Consider the following 21,320-nt stretch of genomic DNA (forward strand, 5'->3'; position numbering starts at 1 on the left):
TAGTAGATTAGTAGGTGGTTATGTCCTCTGGAACACAGGGGGAGTGCAATAGGGAGAGATACCTCTGCAGTCGTCCGGGCACTGAAGAAGCTGAGATCATACCTGTTTGGTGCCTAGAGGGAATGGACTTTACAGTAGGACACCATCCTGGAACAGATCACAAGGATGCTAATGGTCTTTCCAGGTTCTTCTGCCTCAGTGTAGAGAACTCCCAAGGGGATGGGTAGTTCTCCCCACTTTCAGCTGGGGGAGACATGTGTTAGACCTTGAATCCTTGGTGTGGTTTTCCCTCTAATGTTTTGCCCTTAGACCTCCTGTTTTGCTGACTTTGTTTTTGCTAGCCTTAGGACTCCCCATACCTTTCCACTGCTAACCAGTGACAAACACTTGTGCTCTCTCCTTAAAGCATAGTAGACAGGGCTTATAACCAATGGGCATAGTTAACTTACTTTTAAGACACTAGTAAAGTGGCAATACCACTGTGATTTTACAGGACCTGTAAATGCATTGCTACTACTGGGCCTACAGCACTGATTGTGTCACTCCCTTAAGTAGAACTTTAAACATGTTGAAGGCCTGGAATTTCAGCCTGTGTGTACAGTAATAAAACTGCCATATTGCCCAGGCAAAATAAATCTGTTGCCAGTCCCAAACCTTCTTTTGTAATACATATAAATTATCCCTAGTATAGTCCCTGGACAGCCAAAGTGCAGGGTGCAATGTATTTAAAAAGTATTGATGTTGAGTACATTTATATAGTGTGCAAATGCTGGAGGGTGTCTTGGTGTTGGCATCTGCTAGATTAAGTACTGATACAAGGAGCATAGATTCAGTACTGAGACAAGGCGCCTATAACAGATCACAAGGGATGAGAAAACAGACAGGTTTTGAGGTGTTTCCTAAAAGAGGTTACACTGACTTCTGAAGTATCCAGCCTGATTGTTCTAAAGTTGGCAGGTGGTGTGGACAAAACTTCCACCACCCCATGTCATTATCTTGATTTTAGGAACATTACCTATTCTGGAGGCTGTAGAGGGCAAGGTTCTTCTGGATGGTATACCAGGAGAATTCTTCTTCAGGTAATCAGGACCTCTACCATGCAGAGATTTGTGTGCCAAGCAGATTGCCTTAAAATCTACTTTTTTCTTAACTGGGAGGCAATGAAGCTCTACTAGTACCTCTGTGACCGGCTTAAACTTGGAAATTTTCTTGTGGAGTTGATCCACTGCATTCTGCAGAATCTGAAGTTTCATTAGTAATCCTTGTTGATGCCAATGTATAAGACATTACAATAATCCAGCCTGCATAGGGTTAGTACAGTGACTACTGATTTCTGTAGATTGTATGGGAAAAAAGGGAGAACTTTTCTTAGAGTACACAACAGAAAAAAACAAGAAGAGGTAAGTTTGTTGATCTGGGCATTAAAAGAAAGGCTGGGTTAAAAAATCACCCCAAAACTCCTGAATGTGGGTACGGGAATAGGAAGCAGGCCCAGAGTTAGAGGCCACCAAGATTGGTCCCGAAAAGTAATGTCCTTGCCAAAACGAAGAACCTCAGTTTTTCCTGGGTTGTGCATGAGGCTATTGTTATGCATCCAAACAACAACTGTGCCCCTACAGCTGTTGAAACAGTGTGTTTTCTCGGCTACATCACTAGAAATTGACACACAAATTTGTGTGTCATCCAAATATGCAACTCATGAGAAGGGGGACAAATAAATGTTAAATGGCGTAGCGATCAGTGACTGCCCCTGAGGGACATCACACAGTAATGAGAAAGGCTTAGAATCAAAGTCACCCAAAGCGACTGATTGTTCACTGTCAGAGATGAAAGAGTGTAGAAGGTCAATAGCTGAACCACTGAATCCAGTCTTGGAAGGTGAGCCAGCAGGACAGAACAGATCAATGTTTTGAGAGCTGCGAATATGTCCAACGGTATCATTGCAGCCTTCCCCTCGTTGTCTTCTTGACTCCTCAGTAGCCACTACCATAGCTGTCTCAGTGCTGTGCTTTGGTCTAAAGCCGCATTGTGCAGAATCCAGAATTCCATTCACCTGCAAAAACTCAGGAAGTGCGAAGCTTGTATGCTTCCCGAGATTTTTTGCAAAGAACGGGAGGCGAGATATAGGACAATAGTTCTTCACCGCATTTGGGTCCAGCAAATGTTTCTTAGGCAATGGGAGGATGGCAGCCATTTTCCACTCAGGTGGGATGTGACATGAGATGATGATGGTATTTAATAATGTAGTAAGTTGAGGAGCTACAGTCCCTACTATATTGTGTAAGAATTTTGGTGGGCAGGGGTTGGAGCGAGTTCCTGACTTTATATGTCCTATAAGTTCTACTACTCCTTCCAAGGTGAAAGGAGAATACTTACAAAATTCATTTTTATTAGGAAATACCCTGTCTGCCCCAGGCCAAGGTTATGGCAGCACAACAATTAAAAACAATTCCGCTAGCTTGTCACTGTAGTACTTAGCTGAATAGATTTTTTCCACGAAACGGTTCGTTTTTTCAATTATGAACCGTTTTTTTTCAGTCTATTGATGCATTGATTAAATCTGATCTTTCCTTCACAGTAAGAGTTCCTTATTCACACGTTCTCCTGTCATCTGCTTTTCTTTTTTTTAATTCCCTGAGTTCAAAAGAGAACCATGGTGATGTGGGCATATATCTTGGGCTTTTAATAGTTTTAAGGTGTGCTAATTGGGTAACTGCCACCCTCACCCATTCTGAATAGTTGCATACTGCTCCATTTATGTCATTCGTGACTAAGGGCTAAGATACATCTATAATATTGGTCAATTATGCTATATTGATTTTGCTCCAGGCTTGAACCTTCTAGCCTTGCATTGGTTTATTAATAACAGGAATTAGAGGCAGATGTTTTAGGCCAAAATCAACAGCTTTATGATCTGACCACAAGATAGGTAAAATAGCTTCTATCTCAAAATCTGCATTTTTTGAAAAATTATTTTATAAGTATGCCCTGCTACATGTGTACCGGTATTCACTAACTAAATAAGATTAAAACAATTTTCAGAAGTCAATTAGTTGTGCTGATTCTTTATTATGGAATATTTCCAGATGGAAAATGGTAAAATTAGAATAATTAATACATGGCTCCAGGATATCATCTAATGCATCTAGATAATTGGTTTTCGGGCCCAGTGGCCTGTAAATCAATAGTTTGTTAAAGGTAAAGATATTGGAATGCTTGCATCTAAAGGACACGGCTTCCCTATCCGCTATCATGGCGTGTGCACAGGTGACTTCGAGGTGGTCATGATAGGCCACTGTTAAGCCACCATCACGCTTACCAGCTTGATATAACCTAGTAACAGCATATACTGCTGGTATTGGATCTACTGGAAATGGAATTGAGGTTTCGTCAGCCCAAGTTTCGGTTAAAAAGGCTATGTCTAGAGTATGAGTGTCTATGTGGTTAAAAAATTAATATGTCTGAGCGAGCACTGATCAGAATGCATTTCAATCTGGTAGCACCAGAGACTGGTAGCTGGGAGGAAGAAAGACACCCAGGAGTGCATGCCAGAGAAGTTTGTTCCACCTGACATGTGAAATCATATTGCTACATTATACATTTTCCATACCCTCACTGCAATTAAAACCATTACACTACCTGTGCTGAGCTGCAGGAACCGTTCCCTGGTGTAAAGAATTGGCCAGGGTCCTGGCGTACAGCGCATTCCTGGCAAGGATGGCACAGATGGGCTTGTCTTTGGCATACTATTGGTGCATTGATGGTGCATCCATGCCGAAAGGCTCATTAAATAGAGAACCCAGACGAAAGACGAGACTGCCTACCAGGCCATTTGTGGCTCGCCCCAATACCCGGTTCTAAACATGGCCTAGAAACAAAAGACAAAAGGCTCATTAAATAGAGAACCCAGACAAAAGACGAGACTGCCTACCAGGCAATTTATGGCTCACCCCAATACCCGGTTCTATACATGGTCTAGAAACAAGTGCGAGTGCAGAAATAAATTGCACTATGAAAAGAAAATCGCAGTGTGCAAAATATTCAGTGCGCCTTTAAAACGTTTTGAAAGCAGTATTTTCTCACCGTCAAAATCACTCCCCTTAAGCTGTAATATTCACAGCAAATGTTGCGTTTGAGTCTGAAGGCTCATTAAAATCAGAGCCTGAATGAAAGACTAGACTGCCTGTAACAACCGGATTCTCAGACCAAGCAGACTACCAACCGTAGCTAACCCAGTCGTCATGTAACAACACTCTTCTCAGGCCACATGATATCTAGAATCCTCACCAGAGAAGGTGAAATAGAGCTATTTACAAGCCTATACAGTCAAACATACCACTAATATCTAATGGATTCCATATCTTATCCTATAATTACCTCATCTTATATTCTTTAACGTCTCCCGACGATATCTTTAACGTCCCCCGACTATCTCTTTAACGTCACCCGATGATATCTTTAACGTCACCCGACGATCTCTTTAACGTCACCCGACGATCTCTTGAACGTCACCCGACGATCTCTTGAACGTCACCCGACGATATCTTTAACGTCACCCGACGATATCTTTAACGTCACCATACGATCTCTTTAACGTCACCCGACGATCTCTTTAACGTCACCCGACAATATCTTTAACATCACCCGACGATCTAATGGGGATTCACCTTTAAAAGTTATTTCCCAAATGAAGTTCACACTCTCCCCCCCACTCTCCCCCGACTATCTCTTTAACGTCACCCGATGATATCTTTAACGTCACCATACGATCTCTTTAACGTCACCCGACGATATCTTTAACATCACCCGACGATCTAATGGGGATTCACCTTTAAAAGTTATTTCCCAAATGAAGTTCACACTCTCCCCCCATCATCAGTTACCTTCTCAGAAGGGCACATCCCATCCTTCTGTATGTCAGCACCTGGTTAAAAGGAAAGGTCAATCCTATTCATAAAAACAACATTCAAAGATATTTACCATTAAAAGAAACATGAATTAAGTTAGTCGCTACCTGTAACCTAAAATGGGGAAATAAGAATTAATGAATAGATATATTCTACACTAAGCTCAGAACGCTTCACCTTAGACGTGTGTCTTTCCATCTCAGCAGCAGAGCTGATCCCTCTCTCTCTCTCTTACTTTGCCTTCAATGTTCGGGACTCTGCTCTCCCTCTATGGCTCACGAATACACGTCTGCACCGCTACGCCTCGTCTACACTGCCATGGTTCCGAAATACTCGAACCCTCTTCTGGACTCAGTCTCTCTGCACTCCTGTATGATATCACTACAGGACCCTTAGTCACTTTCCTTCTTCGTGTCAGGATTTCAATTAGGTGATAGTATCAGTCTCTCTGCACCAGCCTTCGGACCAACTTCTTCTATCTACTCCACACATTACTTTCTCTCTGTCTCCCTGCTCGCTCCTTGATAATATAGAGCTCTCTTTCTCTATGGAAAATTCCGGTGTTAGGCCAACTCCCACCGAATTCCTGTACCAGTCCCCGGCTCCCTTCGCCTTCCACAGTGGCCACATGCGTATTGCGTCTAGAGCCGGGGAGACAAACACATTCCTTCAATAAGGGCCAGTCTTGACCGGTTCCTCACTAGCGAATAAAAGGCTAAATTCTAAACACTACCTTTACCCTGCAAGCTCCTCGGACAGTCGAGGCAGAATTACAAAATGGCTTCTCTTTAGCTTTCGGGCCTGTAGGCCCAAGAAAACGGAAAAAGGCACTAAACCCTGTCAAAGCGCATAGTTAAGCCCTACAAATGAACACAAATGCAACTAGGACTGAGATGGTAGTGGATTATAGTCACCACCAGTCTGAAAATAGACTAAAATTACCCTGTCGCTACACCGCCTTACAGGATAGCATCTAGTTATGCTTCGTCCCAGTACCCAGCTCTAAACATAGCAGAGGAAAAAGTGCAATATGCAAAATATTCATTAAGTCTTTAAAAGATTATGAAAACAGCTTTAAAATAGTAGTTTGTTAACCTCTGTCCCAATAGTTCTGGCAGATGGTACTCTTACCATGCTCTCAATAGTGTAGGTAGTCTGAGGTAGGAGTAAAAACATAATTAGAATCACACTGTAATCTTATAATGGCTGAACGGTTTATATTTTTCACCATGCTTGTGATGCTTGTTACAATGCTTTGTTTCATCCTGCCAATAATTGCAGCTCCCTCTTTTTACACAAGAATAAAATATTTCAAGAAATGTTTGAAAAGCCAGTTTGTATCATTCTTGTGTCTTGGGCATGCCTGAGTGACACGGAAAGGCTAAATCTGTTTCGATGATTTCATGGGGAATTATAGTGGTCATGGTTTGAGGTTGCAGATACAATTTGGTACACCCTGGAAGGTCGGATGTATGACAGTACAACGCGATCTTTTCAATTCATTACAACGCCTTGCGTTGGAGGGCGCCGATTGTGGAATATTATAATTTTATATTCTAACACCAGTCCACGTAACAGTAGGGAAGGTGTTGGAATATAAAATTACAATATTCCTTAACCAACAGCACTATCCAGCATAAGTCATTGTAACGACTTGCGTTGTAATGGCAGCATTGTTAAGGTAGTGCGGTGTAAACACCGCGTTGTAAATGATGTTCCCCGGAAGGTCAGGGATTCAGATGGCACACTGTGAGCTAGCTAGGAATTGGGCCAACATACGCTGATGATATGTGTGGACTCAGTCCCACATTCTGATGGTTAAGTTATTCATATACACAGTTATACTTGACTTGTAGGAACCATTTGACATGATGCCACCAAAGTTCGAGGTCAGGTACCTATTTAAATAGTATCCTGAGTAGTTCTCATGTGCGCCCATGGCCCCCTATTCACCTCATACAGAGACATCCATTGTGTTAGGGATTAATACTTATAAACTAAATAGGAAACCCCTCGTTTTGCCTGTATGTTGTTCAAGTTTGAACCCTTTAAAATGAACACCCCACTATAGTTGTATCCTTCTTTGAATTCCATTAATTAAATATGGCGCACATAGCAGTTATTCCTATTTTTTGAAGGCAAACTCTAACAATGTTACAATAACAAGGGCTCCCTATTACAGGGGGAGATGCTACCTTTGTGGTTGAGGGCTACAAAGTGTACAAAACAGAGGATTTCCATTCATGGGTGACTCTTCCTGCAGTTGATGCCAATATTCAAACATTTTCTGCTTAGACTCCAGGAGCTAAAACTGTCCAATACAGAGCCTATGAAGTTTTAGAAATACCTGTAGCATTTCAGGAACATAGGAATTGGGTTCAAGGTGCCCTACCACATACACTAAACAATGTAATACTGGGTTCCCTCAGCAATGCGGGAGCAACTTGGCCAGTCCTAGACAGTTATACACCATACACAAAATTAGCACCACCAAATGCTGCGGTACTCTGTGCTCTTGTCTAGGTAGACTGTAGAGATGTTTAACGCAGTTCCTTCTGCGAACAATAACCACAACTTCAGTAAGGGCTTTTCATGCTGTTCAGCCGCATTTAGCCATGACTGCAATTAGTCCAGTAACCATCAGCATAATTATAGGTAGAGTTCCCATCAAGTGGAAGGAAATTCCGCTTCAGATTGCACAGAAAACAAAACAGTTTGAAGCAGTACTTCCCTTAACAGGACACCAATATATCCATGGAATTCTCATAATGTACCTACCGCCAGAGATGGTTTCCCCAGTGGATGAATGTTACCACATGGGGTACAGCCTTTGCTGCAATATATGCCATAACATATGGTACTCCATCTATCACTGTTTAGACTGACAGGCCAAAACAGATTGAAAATGAATACAGGCCTGCCCCTGCCTTGTATTTGGGAATTAAACTAATTGGCAATTAAGCCACAGTCAACTAAATGATTTTAAGTAACATAAATGGGGAAGCTGCAGCATTGGCGGTCCACCAACACCTCACACATGTTCCTTTTTTGTATCAGGAGAACAAACTAACCAAAATTATTGCTGAAACCTATACCTCTTTAGGTAAGGATAATTTGGGAGCCAGACCAAATAAGCCACAACTTTAGGGTAATTCTAACAAGGATAATACCAAACAAGCACCTCGGTTGTATGCTGGGATAAACAAAAGAATAAATAAAAAACTAAAGCACTAGGTGGGTTTCCACAACGGGAGTACACTGAAAAGCATTATAACTTGGTAACCATGAATCAATTAAACAGCCTGATAGGTATCAGTATAATGTATATGTCCTTGTCATTCCTTTCAGGACTCCACCGACAAACACTTGGGGATTAGAGGATGATAAGATTGCAGACAAGAAGAGTAAGTGTAACCAAGAAACAACTCACAATGCTCATCTGACATCATCATGGAAACGAGCTTGCAGGTGGCAGTGGCAGGGTCCTTCCGCTTGTGCTCGCTATTCAAAAATTTAGGCTGGCGTTGATTTAAAAGTGCAGTAATAGTGCTGATTTTGCTGTTTTTTAAAATATCACTGCCTCTTATTTTAAAATTGAATTTATTGATTGCACACTGTTTGGGGCTGATTTTGAAAGTCCGGAGGGGTCACTTACCTGCTACACTCCCGCCCTGTTCCGCCGTGCCCATTGTGGGTGTTTGATGCGGAGGGTGAAGGAGGAGCCCAGCACTTCCAGGCTCACTGTAACAAGGTTAGCGTTCTAGTTGTGCTGCTCGCACCCCCTACTTAAGGTACGGAAGGCTGCGGCCACTTTGTGGAAAGGAGCTTGCCGGTGGCAGGGGCAGGCTCCTTACACTTGTGCTTGCTAGTCAAAAATTTAGGCCGACGCTGATTTAAAAGTGCAGTAATAGTGCTGATTTTGCTGTTTTTTAAAATATTACTGCGTCTTATTTTAAAATTTAATTCATTGATTGCACACTGTTTGGGGCTGATTTTGAAAGTCCGGAGGGGTCGCTTACCTGCTACACTCCCGCCCTGTTCCGCCGCGCCCACTGTGGGTGTTTGATGCGGAGGGTGAAAGAGGAGCCAAGCACTTCCAGGCTCACTGTAACAAGGTTAGCATTCTAGTTGTGCTGCTCGCACCTCCTACTTAATGAGGGTGGGACAGCGGCAGTGCCGGCGGCGCCGACCGGACGGGGGCTGGGGCCAAAATCCCTGCCCTATTTAAGCAATGTCCCACTCACTATGGGAGAGAGGAACTCTTACAACTACGCCCACCCATAGCTGAGGTGTGCAGACACTCTATGGAGGCAATGCAACTCTGTAGCTGCCCTAACTGCCCCTTCGGGGTAAATAGAGAGTCTGCTAGTGGGACAGGCAGCAGGACGCTTCTGGTCGAACTATTGAACTGTAGATCCTTAAGCAAACATAGTATCCAGATCTGGGAGCTCCTTTTTGATGAACAACTCAATGTTCTTTTTCTAACGGAGACATGGTTGGGGGATAATTCAGACCCTGATATCATTGAGGCTCTCCCTCCTGGCTACACCATGGCTAGAATTGATAGAGATATAGGTAGAAGTGGTGGGATTGCGATTATCACCAAAGCACCTAATGGATGTACCTTGGAACCCCTAGAAATGAAGAACTGTGAGGCAGGTCTTTTTGGATTAAAAGTAAGCCCAAAGTCCTCTATCACAGGGATCCTTCTTTATCGTCCCCCAGGGGGGCTTGGCAACTTTAGGTTGAGTCTGCAGGAGGGCATTGCCCATTTGACGACTAGACGGCGTAGGCTTCTTGTGTTAGGGGACTTGAATATACATCTGGAGGACGCTTCATTGAGGGAGGCGGTAGAGTTAAGGAAGGACTTGCAGATTATGCAACTGGAGCTGAAATCAGATACCCCCACCCATTAGCATGGCCATCTGCTAGACCCCGTGTTCGCCAGTTGGGATGAGGTGGAGGTGGACACACCTTTACCTGTCCCCTGGTCAGACAACTTCCTGGTACCCTTTAGGATAAATGGGTTGGTAGAAGATATACAGAGGGGAGAAAATAAAAGTTATCCCTGTTGTAAATGGAAAAAATTTCCCAGGACACCTTTAACAAGGTGATGGGGAAAGGAGGACCTCCGGGAAGTTCGGATAGTGATAGCGCTAATAAAAATCTAGATGAGCGCATCCTGCTGGCCCTCAATGATGTGGCTCTGACACTCCTAACAAGACCTGGCAACAGAGCTAGGAAATCAGCCCCCTGGTTTACTCCTATCTTGCAGACAGCCAGGTCTGATTGTAAGAGACTAATCAATCAATCAATCACGTCATTTGTAAAGCGCGCTACTCACCCGGGAGGGTCTCAAGGCGCTGGGGGAGGGGTAAGTTATTGCTCGAACAGCCAGGTCTTGAGCTGCTTCCTGAAGGAGAGATGGTCTTGGGTTAGCCGAAGGTGGGTGGGGAGGGAGTTCCAAATCTTGACTGCCAGGTAGGAGAAGGATCTTCCTCCGGCGGTGGCTCTGCGGATGCGTGGAACGGTGGCGAGTGTGTGGCTGGTCGATCGTAACTGGCGGGTGGTCGTGTAGAAGGTCATGCGGTCGTTGAGGTACTTGGGGCCCAGGTTGTGGAGAGCCTTGTGTGCGTGGGTGAGGAGTCTGAACGTGATTCTCTTGCTGACGGGGAGCCAGTGCAGGTCTCCCAGGTGTCCGGTGATGTGGCTGTGTCGGGGGATGTCGAGGATGAGTTGTGCGGAGGCGTTCTGGATGCGTTGCGGCGGCAGTGAAGGTTTCGTCGGAGTTAGTTGAGATGCGGATGGTGTTCTTGTGTACGATGGCGATGCCTCCTCCCGTCTGGTTGACGCGGTCCTTCCGGGTGATCTTGTATCCGTCCGGGATGGCTATGGCAATGTCGGGCGCTGAAGAGGCGTTCATCCAGGTTTCGGTGAGGAAGGCAGCGTCCGGTGCTGTCGTGTCGAGCAGGTCCCAGAGTTCCACGGCGTGCCTGTGGACGGAGCGGGTGTTGAGTAGGATGCACTTCAGGTGGTTGCTGCTGGTGCTCGACTTGGCGGGGGTGGTGCAGGTCCGGGAGCAGGTGAATCGGCAGGCTTGGCAGGCGAAGGGTCCGTGGGTGCGTCTCGGGGTTGCTCGGTAGCAGGCAGGGTTCCGGCCGGCATTGAGTCCGTTGAGGGTGGCGGCGTTGTAGGTTCGTCGTGTGGCCTTGCATCGGAGGTTGGGACCAGGGGTCCTGGCGCTGGGCGCGGTCCAGGCACGGACAAGGGGGCATCATAAATAAGGAGCCGGGAGGGAGGGTGAACTGGGTGGCGGGAGCGGGGCGGTGAATGGGCAGGAGGGGGGCGGGTTGCAGGGAGGCAGCGGCGGGAAAAGTGGTGAGTCGGGCGGCTCAGCGGCAGCTGGGTCGTCCGGCGGTGCAGGCAGGAAGCAAAAGAAAAACAGGCAAGGAGCAGCGGTGCGTGGGGGCGACCTCGCCTGGAGTACAAGCTCAGCGGTCGCTACCAGCACCTGGCGCGGTCCCCTTAAATAAGGAGCTGGGAGGGAGGGTCAGCTGGGTGGCGGGAGCGGGGTGGCGAATGGGCAGGAGGGGGGTGGGGCCGCAGGGAGGCAGCAGAGGGAAAAGTGGTGAGTTGGGCGACTCAGCGGCGGCTGGGTCCTCCGGCGGTGCAGGCAGGAAGCAAAAGAAAACCAGGCAAGGAGCAGCGGTGTGTGGGGGCGACCTCACCTGGAGTACAGGCTCAGCGGTCGCTCCCAGCACCTGGCACGGTCCCCTTAAATAGGGAGCCGGGAGGGAGGGTCAGCTGGGTGGCGGGAGCAGGGCGGCGAATGGGCAGGAGGGGGGCGGGGCCGCAGGGAGGCAGCGGTGGGAAAAGTGGTAAGTCGGGCGGCTCAGCGGCGGCTGGGTCATCCGGCAGTGCAGGCAGGAAGCAAAAGAAAACCAGGCAAGAAGCAGCGGTGCGTGCGGGCGACCTCGCCTGGAGTACAGGCTCAGCGGTCGCTCTAGAGACTAGAGAGAAGTTGGCGTAAGGGTTTTTGCATTCAGGAAAAGAAACGTTATAGGGTGGCTCAGAGGAAATATCAAGTGCTGCTGAGATGAGCGAAGGCTTCACATTATAAAAACAGCATTGGGGAAGCGGAGAACTCCTCAAAGGAACTCTTCAGAATTTTTTAAGAGATTTCTGCTGTGGCCTGCTCAAACGCTCCGGACAATGACTCGATGGACGAATGTAATCGAGCTGAGGAGTACTTCGCTACGAATGCTAGGAACATCTATGCCTCTTTCTCTAGCAGCCCTGAGAGTGGGCTGACCTTTGAGGAAGTGACAGGGGCTAGCAATACGGAATGGAGCTTGGAGCAATTTATAGTTCCACCGCAGGGAAATTCTGAGTCAAATCCGGGTCCCCGCGAGATCCAGCACCGCCTAGGGTGTTGGGAGAGAGCCTGTTGATCCTGGAGCCCTATATTAGATATGTCCTCAATCTCCTTTGGTTCCCACACTCTACCGGCGGCTTGAAAAAGAGCGGTAGTCTTACCAATTAGATAAAAATCCAATGTTAGTCATGAAGTTCTAGAGAACCTTAGACCTATTTCTCTGCTGCTGTATTTAGCCAAGGTGGCAGAGAAGGTGGTACACGCACAGTTGATGGCTCATCTAGAGAAGGCGAATCTCTTACATCCCTCTCAATTGGGCTTTAGGGTGGGATACTCTACCAAAACTGCCGTGCTGAGAGCAACGGAGACCATTAGGCAGGGTGCGGATGCTGGACATACCATGGCATTGATAATGCTAGACCTCAGTGCGGCATTCAACACTGTAGCTCATTTCACCTTGCTGCAGTGTCTGAACAAAGGTGGGGTCAGAGGGTGGTCTGCACTGGGATGGCTGAAATCCTTCCTAACGGGCCGTAGCTTTCAGGTCCAACGGGGCTCCTTTCAGTCTGCTGAGGTGGAGCTAGAACAAGAGGTGCCTCAAGGCTCTGCCTTGAGTCCCACCTTGTTTAATTTATACATGGCCCCTCTGGCTGAGGTGGTGCAAGCGTTTGGAGTGGAGTTAGTCTCCTACGCTGATGACACCCAGCTGCTGATCTCCCTCTCCCAGGCGCCTTCGGCTGAGGCCTCCAACTTTAAGGCATGCATGCAGGAGCTGGCCTCCTGGATGAATAAGAACTGCCTAAAGCTGAACGGAGGCAAGACCGAGGTACTGGTGGTGGGTGGAGACAGACTCAGCTGGACGGATGACTGGTGGCCACAATGCTTAGGCCCTACTCCTACTCCTTGTAAGGAGGCAAAGAATCTAGGGATATGGGTAGACCCCGCCCTCTCCTATGGAGTGCATATCCAGCGTCTTGTGGGAAAGTGCTTCGGTGTTTTGAAAACACTAAATAAAACTTTGGATCTGCTTCCACTAGAAGCAAGACGGACAATGACACAGGCCCTTATTACGTCCCGTTTGGATTACGGGAATGTTTTATAGCTGAGTGCATCTGAAAAGAGTTTAAGGCGCTTGCAGGTCCTACAAAATGCAGCAGCAAGGCTTGTCTTGAGACTTCCCAGAAGAGCAGCATCTAGGCCTGCACTGACGGCACTTCATCGGCTTCCCGTTAAGAAGAGGGTCCTGTTTAAATCCCTCCTAATATGCCATTGCATTCTCTGGCACAAGGCTCCTTCCTACCTGGGAGACTTGGTCACCAGGTATGTGCCAGGTGGGGATCTACCCTCAGGAGTGACAGGGCGGCTTGAAATCCCTTGGATTAAGAAAGCCAGAATGGGTGTCCGCTCTTTTAGACTCATAGTTGCACAAAGCTGGAACAAACTCCCAATGAGTCTCTGACTTAAAAGGTCAGAGGCCAAGTTTAGGAGTCTCCTTAAAACTTATTTGTTCTCCATTTAGGGGGACTATCAGGTGGGGGGTTGGCTATGCTATTTCTGGTGGGCCTGTTTTTCCACAGCGCGGGGACACGCCTGGAAGGTGTAACCATGCGCTTTACAAGCTACCTTAATATTATTATTATTATTATTATTATTATTATAAACAAGGAAGAGAAACTTTTGCAACAAAAACCTCAATTCAAAAAGAAGAAAATGGCCGTTCTTTCTACAAAATATGTCACACATATTGAGAACACTACTTCAGAACAAGGAGTGGGCATTGGCACTGCTAGACAACATGGCAGATGTTACTATAGTTTGCCAAAATCTTCAAGAGCTTCTGGTTGCGAGAGCAACTAATGAATTCATTCAAGTTGAAACACCAGATCAGAGGGTTATCCCTCCCGACAGACTGTATAATTTGGACATCCAAATCGAGGGTGATATACCAGGTACTATTAAGTAACTTTTTGGGAACATTTAACAAATACTTATGACATTCTCTTGGCTGAAGTAGATCAGTTATCAGCGTTTAAGAAAGTCCACAAGAGGAAGATTTAATATTATCGTCTTTGTCCGTCCTTGTTCCTGACATTGTCAAATAACTGTATATCATGGAGTGGGCCCTTGCACAAGCCCTGGCATTATACTGCAGCCATGTGGCCTGGGATAAAAAGTCACCTTATCATGTTAAACCTATAATGTCCAGCCTACAAGCGAAACTACAATATCCAATTAAACATGAAGCTAAATGCCCAGCTAGACAACTTGAACTTCAAGGTATCAGTGAGCCTTGTATCTCTCCAATGATCAATCCTTTGTTTACGCTAGCAAAACCAGATCATTCATACCACCTAGTCTTATACTATAGACATTTAAACAGTCACACACATATATGCAGTACAACATTTACACAGTGCAGCACTAATGAACAACATAGTGCGCAAAAATTACAAAACAACTTTAGATTATTCAAATGTTTTTTTCTGCCAAAATATAGCACCTGAAAGCAGGGATATAACCATATTGATTACTTTAGGGAGCCAGAAACGATTCTGTTGACTTCCTCAAGATTATAGGAACAGCCCTGTTCTGTTCTCTGCCTGAGTGACGTCAACTGTACATGATATTGACTCAGAAGCATTGTCCTACGTTGATGATATATACCTTACAGAGGATGACTTAAATACATATCTAGCCAGGGTAAATCAGATAGTTTGGGGATTTACTAAATATGGCGACAAATTCAATTTCCAAAAACCATATATTGCCTATCTTAGGGTCCTATTTTTAGGATATGAATTGTCAAATAAAGGCAAACTACTATCACTTTTCCTAGAAAAAATGTGAACTCCTGCAACCACCAAACACAAACAAAATACTACAATCACTTTTAGACTTTCTCTACTTTGGTAGAACAGTAATACCAAAATTTGTCCAATGGATAAAACTGTTTAATGAATTATTTGTGCAGACCATTCAATCATACATTGTACAACAGAAAATACAGAGATTCTGAGAACACTGAAAACAGACATGCTTGCATCCAGACACTTACACATACGTGTCAACACGACAAATTTGGTTATCTGCATAATTGTGGGAGCCACTGGCTGCAAATATGTCACTTTCGATGAAGGAGATTCTGTGCCAATTGCATGTAAATTGCATTTATATTTAAATGTTGAAATGCGTTTTGCACCTATAGAAAAAAATACTGACTGCAAGTTAGATAGCTATTATAAAGGAAAGACTGTTGGCTCAGGGGCAACGCACATTTCTGGTTACTACCATTCCAGCCTTAGAGGCTGTCATAAAGGACAGCGTTCCTAACCCAAAAGCCTTACATCATAGATGGAGACAGTAGGCCATCTCCTTAACAACTATGAATGTTGACTAGTATTTAAACCAAATTTACAAACATCAGTATAAACTGATGTTTCAGCCCAGCCGGCTTTTGGATCTAGACAGCATTAGAAATACCTGTCCTGAATTCTTCACATTCAAGATGTGTGTTTCGTAACACTGTGTCCAGCATAATAATGAGCATTTATATTATTGATGTTTGAATGGACTCAGAAATTCAAAAGGGAACACTATCAAGCATATATTGTTTTGGGCTTTAAAGAATATTACCCACAGGCTCATGTAATTCATACATTGAGTCACCAACATGTTAGAAAACACATTGCAAGGAATACACTGGCTGATGAAGTCGCAAAAGCAGCAGTTCAGTAGCTGCAATCCCTCGTTCACACACAAGATGGTCCGGCCACGAACAAGGATGGCCGTTTGACTTCGGAGCTCCGGCGAGAGTCAGGCGCCGGACAGAGACAGTATCCTCTATGGTGTGGCAGTTGTCCCGCAACCTATCACTTTACCCTGCACACACCTTCCGATGGCCAGCCAGGGAGCTCTGACACACATCACAACTGCTAGCCTAACTTGAATCTTCCATGTTCGGGTGAGGCTGCGGGGCACTGAGGAGGAAGCAAAACCTCAGCTCTCTCTTATCATCTCTGCTCCACCCCTCCCTCTGGAAGCTATTCCTGACTGCCGGCAGCCCAGCTTGTGCATTGACACCGGTAAACTTTGGATACATTTCAAAGGACCCAGCCATTGTAGCCCCGAGCAGGACAGAGGACCCACCATACCGCAACTGTGGTAATGGTGACGGGTTCCGCCTGTCACTTGGATGGACCAGGCACCCACTTGCTACCATACACTGACACCCACAGAGGCGCGAGCCCACAGATGACACAAATTACCACAGGTAGGTGGGGGCTCCATACTTCCTTCCCCTTCTGCTCCTCATTGTCTCTATTCTGTCATGCTGGTAAACAGGGATACAGACACTGGGTATGCATGAGCAATAGCGGAATGACTGGGCCTGATCTCCAGCAGCGCTGGAGTACCTTCCCTTAACACATCACCCGGGCAAGTGGTGGTGCATCTACAATATGGCAGGGACCCACCGGGTATCTGCCCCCATCCACCACATCTCCTGAAGGGCCTGATTGGAGGCAGAATCACCCTAATTTGAGGCAGCAGGCTCACGCATGTGTCATGCCTCATTGCCCATGGCCCCAAAGCCCATGATTATGGGAACCCACCGGACCACCACCTGCACATGCATAATGAAACCACGAGGCTGGAGTGCCCCACTCTGACCTACTTACCAGGGACATAACACAGGCCCCTGCATCCCCCACAGTGAGGGGGGCCCCCAGCTTCAGGGGGCCCTCTCAGCACAGTACTCGGATCTGAGCGCTCCGGATCCAATCCGGAGTGGGGGCCCCTCCATGTACATTGCAGGGGGCCCCCTTAAACTTTTGTTATGCCACTGCTACCTAAATGAAGTAGCCGGATCAGATCCACTCACCAGCCCTCTCTAAGGGCGGCTCACCCCTCCTTCCACACACCCAATAGCCACTGGAGAGCCTATAAACACTGCTGACCTACAGTCTGGAACTGGAAGTTGCTAATCAGCAGACAATATCACAGATACCTACTTGGGGCTGGCATGTACCGTGGGACAGCGGAGTGCTCCACAGCAATCACGTGCAAAAGCCTGCTGGCATGGCCACAAGCAGAACCGCAAGGCAGCTTCTCTTCGTAGAAGCTCTTAAACAGCCACTCACCATGGCTGCACTGAAAGGGCCCATCACCCCCACGAATGCCTTTCCCCAGCCTCCTGCGACCACCGCTCAGGAGCGCATTCTACTGGAAATCTCAGCTGCGGGCACCGCCTTGAAGGTATGGATGCTAACAAATCTCCCTTGAGGGAGGAAACAAAGTTGATATGGCTAGATATTGCAGGATTCCAGACCAGCGTGGATCAACTGGACAAGATAGTGACAGTAATTGAGGACTACCTGGAAAAAGTGCTGGACAGAGACCGGGAACTTCTCTTCCTCTGCAGTAAGCTGATCGACCTGGAGGATCACAGCAGAAGGGACAATGTCCATTCTTTCAGATTTCTTTAAACAATAGAGGGCCCTAATGTCAAAGTCTTCCTCAGAGACACCCTCCCAAAACTCATGTGCATTTCCTTTGAGCCTCCACTAGAGAGCATCAAGCTCACCGCATTGGCCCTCGACGCAAAGATCACACTGTCCTTCCCTGACCTCTTATTGCCTGTTTTTTGTGCCATGATTAAGCTCCATAACTACTCTTCATGGCACGCACCCAAGGATCGCTCACGTATGAGGGTCTCAAAATACGCATGGCAGCGGATTTTTCCAGAGAAATGAATGACTGCCGCAAGGCATTTCTATCCCTTCCACCCTGCTTGCACCAAATGGATATCAAGTACGGCCTCTTTAAACCTGCCTGGTTCCAGATCACCAAGTGAGGCATCTCCATAGAATTCTATGACACGGAGGACCTGAGCCTTTCCTTGGACAGTTCTCAAATGCAGAACATGGACACCTCTTGCTCGTAAGCTGGGACGACCCACAACACAGCGCCTCCACCTCTTTTGGATGGTGTTGAACCATCAACCACCAACAGTGGGTCCCGACATCGAGGCAGAGACCATGATAGAGCAGCCTGGGCCCATTGATAGAGACGGAGTGCAGGCCCTCAATGCAGTAACTACCCTCACCTAAAACCAGAACAGGGACAAGTCTCACTCCCCTCTAAAACCCAGCGCCACAATGGAGTGATTGCCTAGAGACGTGTGCTGCTGTTCCACAGTTGGTACAACCGGATTAATCGATGCAAAGCTGAGAGGAAGGACGCCCACCAGATGGCTGAGTATCACACCACCAGTCTTGAACACTTTTATACCTAATTGCACTGCCCATTGATATGCCTGTTATAGTTATTATTGTTATCATTGTAACTTTGTTTGATTTATATTATAAGGTTCCAGCCATAAACCCCCATCCCTTTTCTCATGAGATACCATCACTCATCCCGCCAGCATAATGGGCATGGAGCTAAAAGACAAAGGGCACCATTGGGCCACCCCTTCCTCCCGCATGCCCCAACTCTTCCCCCTCCCTACCTCTCTAGGTGCATCTTTAACCACCACCTAATGCACTCTGGCCCCGCCCCCTCTTGTCAGCAAACCTGGACCGTCCACATTTGCCTACTTCCTCAGGGAGCCTGCAACACTGGAAGGCTGGGAAGCTAATTGTATCTCCACACTACCATACCACTTGGACTGTGGCTGCCTTACCCCATTTCCCAGATGACAGTTGTGACTTCATCAGTCCTGCCCCCCCACCAATGGAACCTGAACAGACGCTCTGAGCCTCCCACCCACCCTGCTCATCCTGCCCATCCCTAATAGCTCCTTATCCCACCCTTATCAAAGCCCTGCCGCCCAGATGGGGCCCCCTCAAGGTGCTATTTCACAAGCTTAGACCCGCTGTACACAGATCAGTGTTCCCAGCACTGCATTTGTAGCAGCAGCCACTTCTGCTTTCTTCCCTCCTACTCCTCCTCCTATCTTCACTTCTATACATACATTTAGCCCCCAGTATCTGCACCCTTGACACTGATACTCACTCTCCCTTTCACATCAACTGGTGACCTTAAGCGCCCTTCCCCTGCATTCCAGAAGATACATCCACTCCCCCTCCTACTCCGCCTGTGTCACCACTCGCCTTTTCAACCCACTCCCTCCCCCATCCTGTCATCTGTTGTTCCCACCTATTCCTACCCCTCCCTCGTATCCCCAATCTGACATACCCTACTCCCACCCTTGCTGTATTGCTTCTACTTTGAATTATTGGCACCATCTTCCCAACTACCACAGCATATTTTAACATAGCTTAAAGAATAGCCCCTTATCACACACCCCTCCTTATTTCACTTGATTGCTTAACATTATCTTGGTAACACCCCATGAGGGCTGAGATATATTCTACTACACATGTCCCAAATATGTGTCCCTCCCATCTGCTGTGTGTCATCTCCTGGAATGTTAATGATCTCACGCATTACATCAAAAGGAAAAAAGTACTTTCTTACCTTCAGTCCTAAAGGGTACCTTTACAAGAGATACTGAGCTGGACCTTTAGACAGAGGCAATGATGCTGATAGGACCCTGATGAGTGACGTGATCTTGGACAATGGACAGGTAGATCACTGGCACCTTTGTCACCCAATGACACAAAGTATACTTTCACTTCCTTGGTCCAAGGCACACACTCCAGACTGGACTACTTTCGCATCTCTCAGAGAACAGTCGCACTCGTCTAGTATAGTTGCATTTCTGATGGCAGTATCTCAGCATTGTTCACACAACCACTGTGTGACCGGGCTGACCTGTTGTGGATTAACACATGTTGCAAGACAGTTAACCAGCTCGCTTATGAGGTACAGTCCACTTCTACCTTGGTGATTCATTTTCTTTTTCATAATGCCTATACTAATTGTGTGTTGACGTCTTGACACCACTACTGTGCATAATGCACCTAGGCCCCAGGGTGCCTGCATTCCCTGTGATTAGTACTCAGCTCACAGCTCCTGTGAAGGCGAGGTAGCTTTGCTCATGAGTTCATTCTGATCCTGCTGCCTGCCTTTCATACAGTACACCACAGCACTCTACCTTTGTAGTGTTGTCTTGCATGCATATTGCGATTTCATGTGGCCACTGGTTCAATGTTTCACACATATCCTGCACACCTTTACCCAGCTTCCAACCTTGCTAAACTACAGGAATATGTGAGTGCATGTGCTAACCATGGTTTTCCTATTTGTGTATACTCAGGTGATGTCATAGCACATACAGTTTGTTACATATTTGTGGACAGTGGGCACCGTGTAGCAACTCTGAGGGGATGGGTCCATCAAACTAGGCAGATTGCTAACACTGACATTCAGCTCATTTCATCATCGACAGAGTAGGTAATCTGCAGAGTTTCACACATTTCTTTACTCAGCCAACTCACTTGTATATGTATATGTATATGTCTTCTCTGGCAATGCTGATTTGAAGCCTGGCACTCAACCTACTGCCACACATAGATGAACCCAGATAGTATGTTACTTTCCAATGGCCTAGGACACCAACAATATGTGTGACCATATCAAATGGGAATAGCTATAGCCCACATGGTAGTAGTTCTTGACATGGTGGCATGTACCTAGCCAGGTTCGCTACACATTTCCCATTCATCTCAGGCTCCAACCACCCCGGACTCCTGCCCTTTGTGGTGGCAAACTAGTTCATCCTATACCTTGACAGATCCCTGTTTCACATCACCCAACTTTAACATATGTGGCATGGTGATACAGTTTGCCTTTAGACTCCCTTTTGCCACATGCCTCATCTTCACCCAGGGTGACTTCACATTTAGGATGTGCTTCTACAATGGCCTCTTCTCTGTCCTCCCTTCCCAGCTGTGATACAAGTGTGAGACTGTCAGACATAGCAGTGCATGTGTGTTGGTCAGGCTAACATCTAGTACACACATCCCTTCTCTCCTTCTTGCTATGCTATGTCTCCTCATTTAAACACAGAGGCAGTTCAATGTGGTCAGGTAGCACCTACACTGCACTGCACTGCCAGTGGGCCACCAGGGCCA

The sequence above is a fragment of the Lissotriton vulgaris genome, chromosome 3_1, assembly GCF_964263255.1.
Source record: "Lissotriton vulgaris chromosome 3_1, aLisVul1.2, whole genome shotgun sequence".
In the NCBI taxonomy this organism is placed as follows: Eukaryota; Metazoa; Chordata; class Amphibia; order Caudata; family Salamandridae; genus Lissotriton; species Lissotriton vulgaris.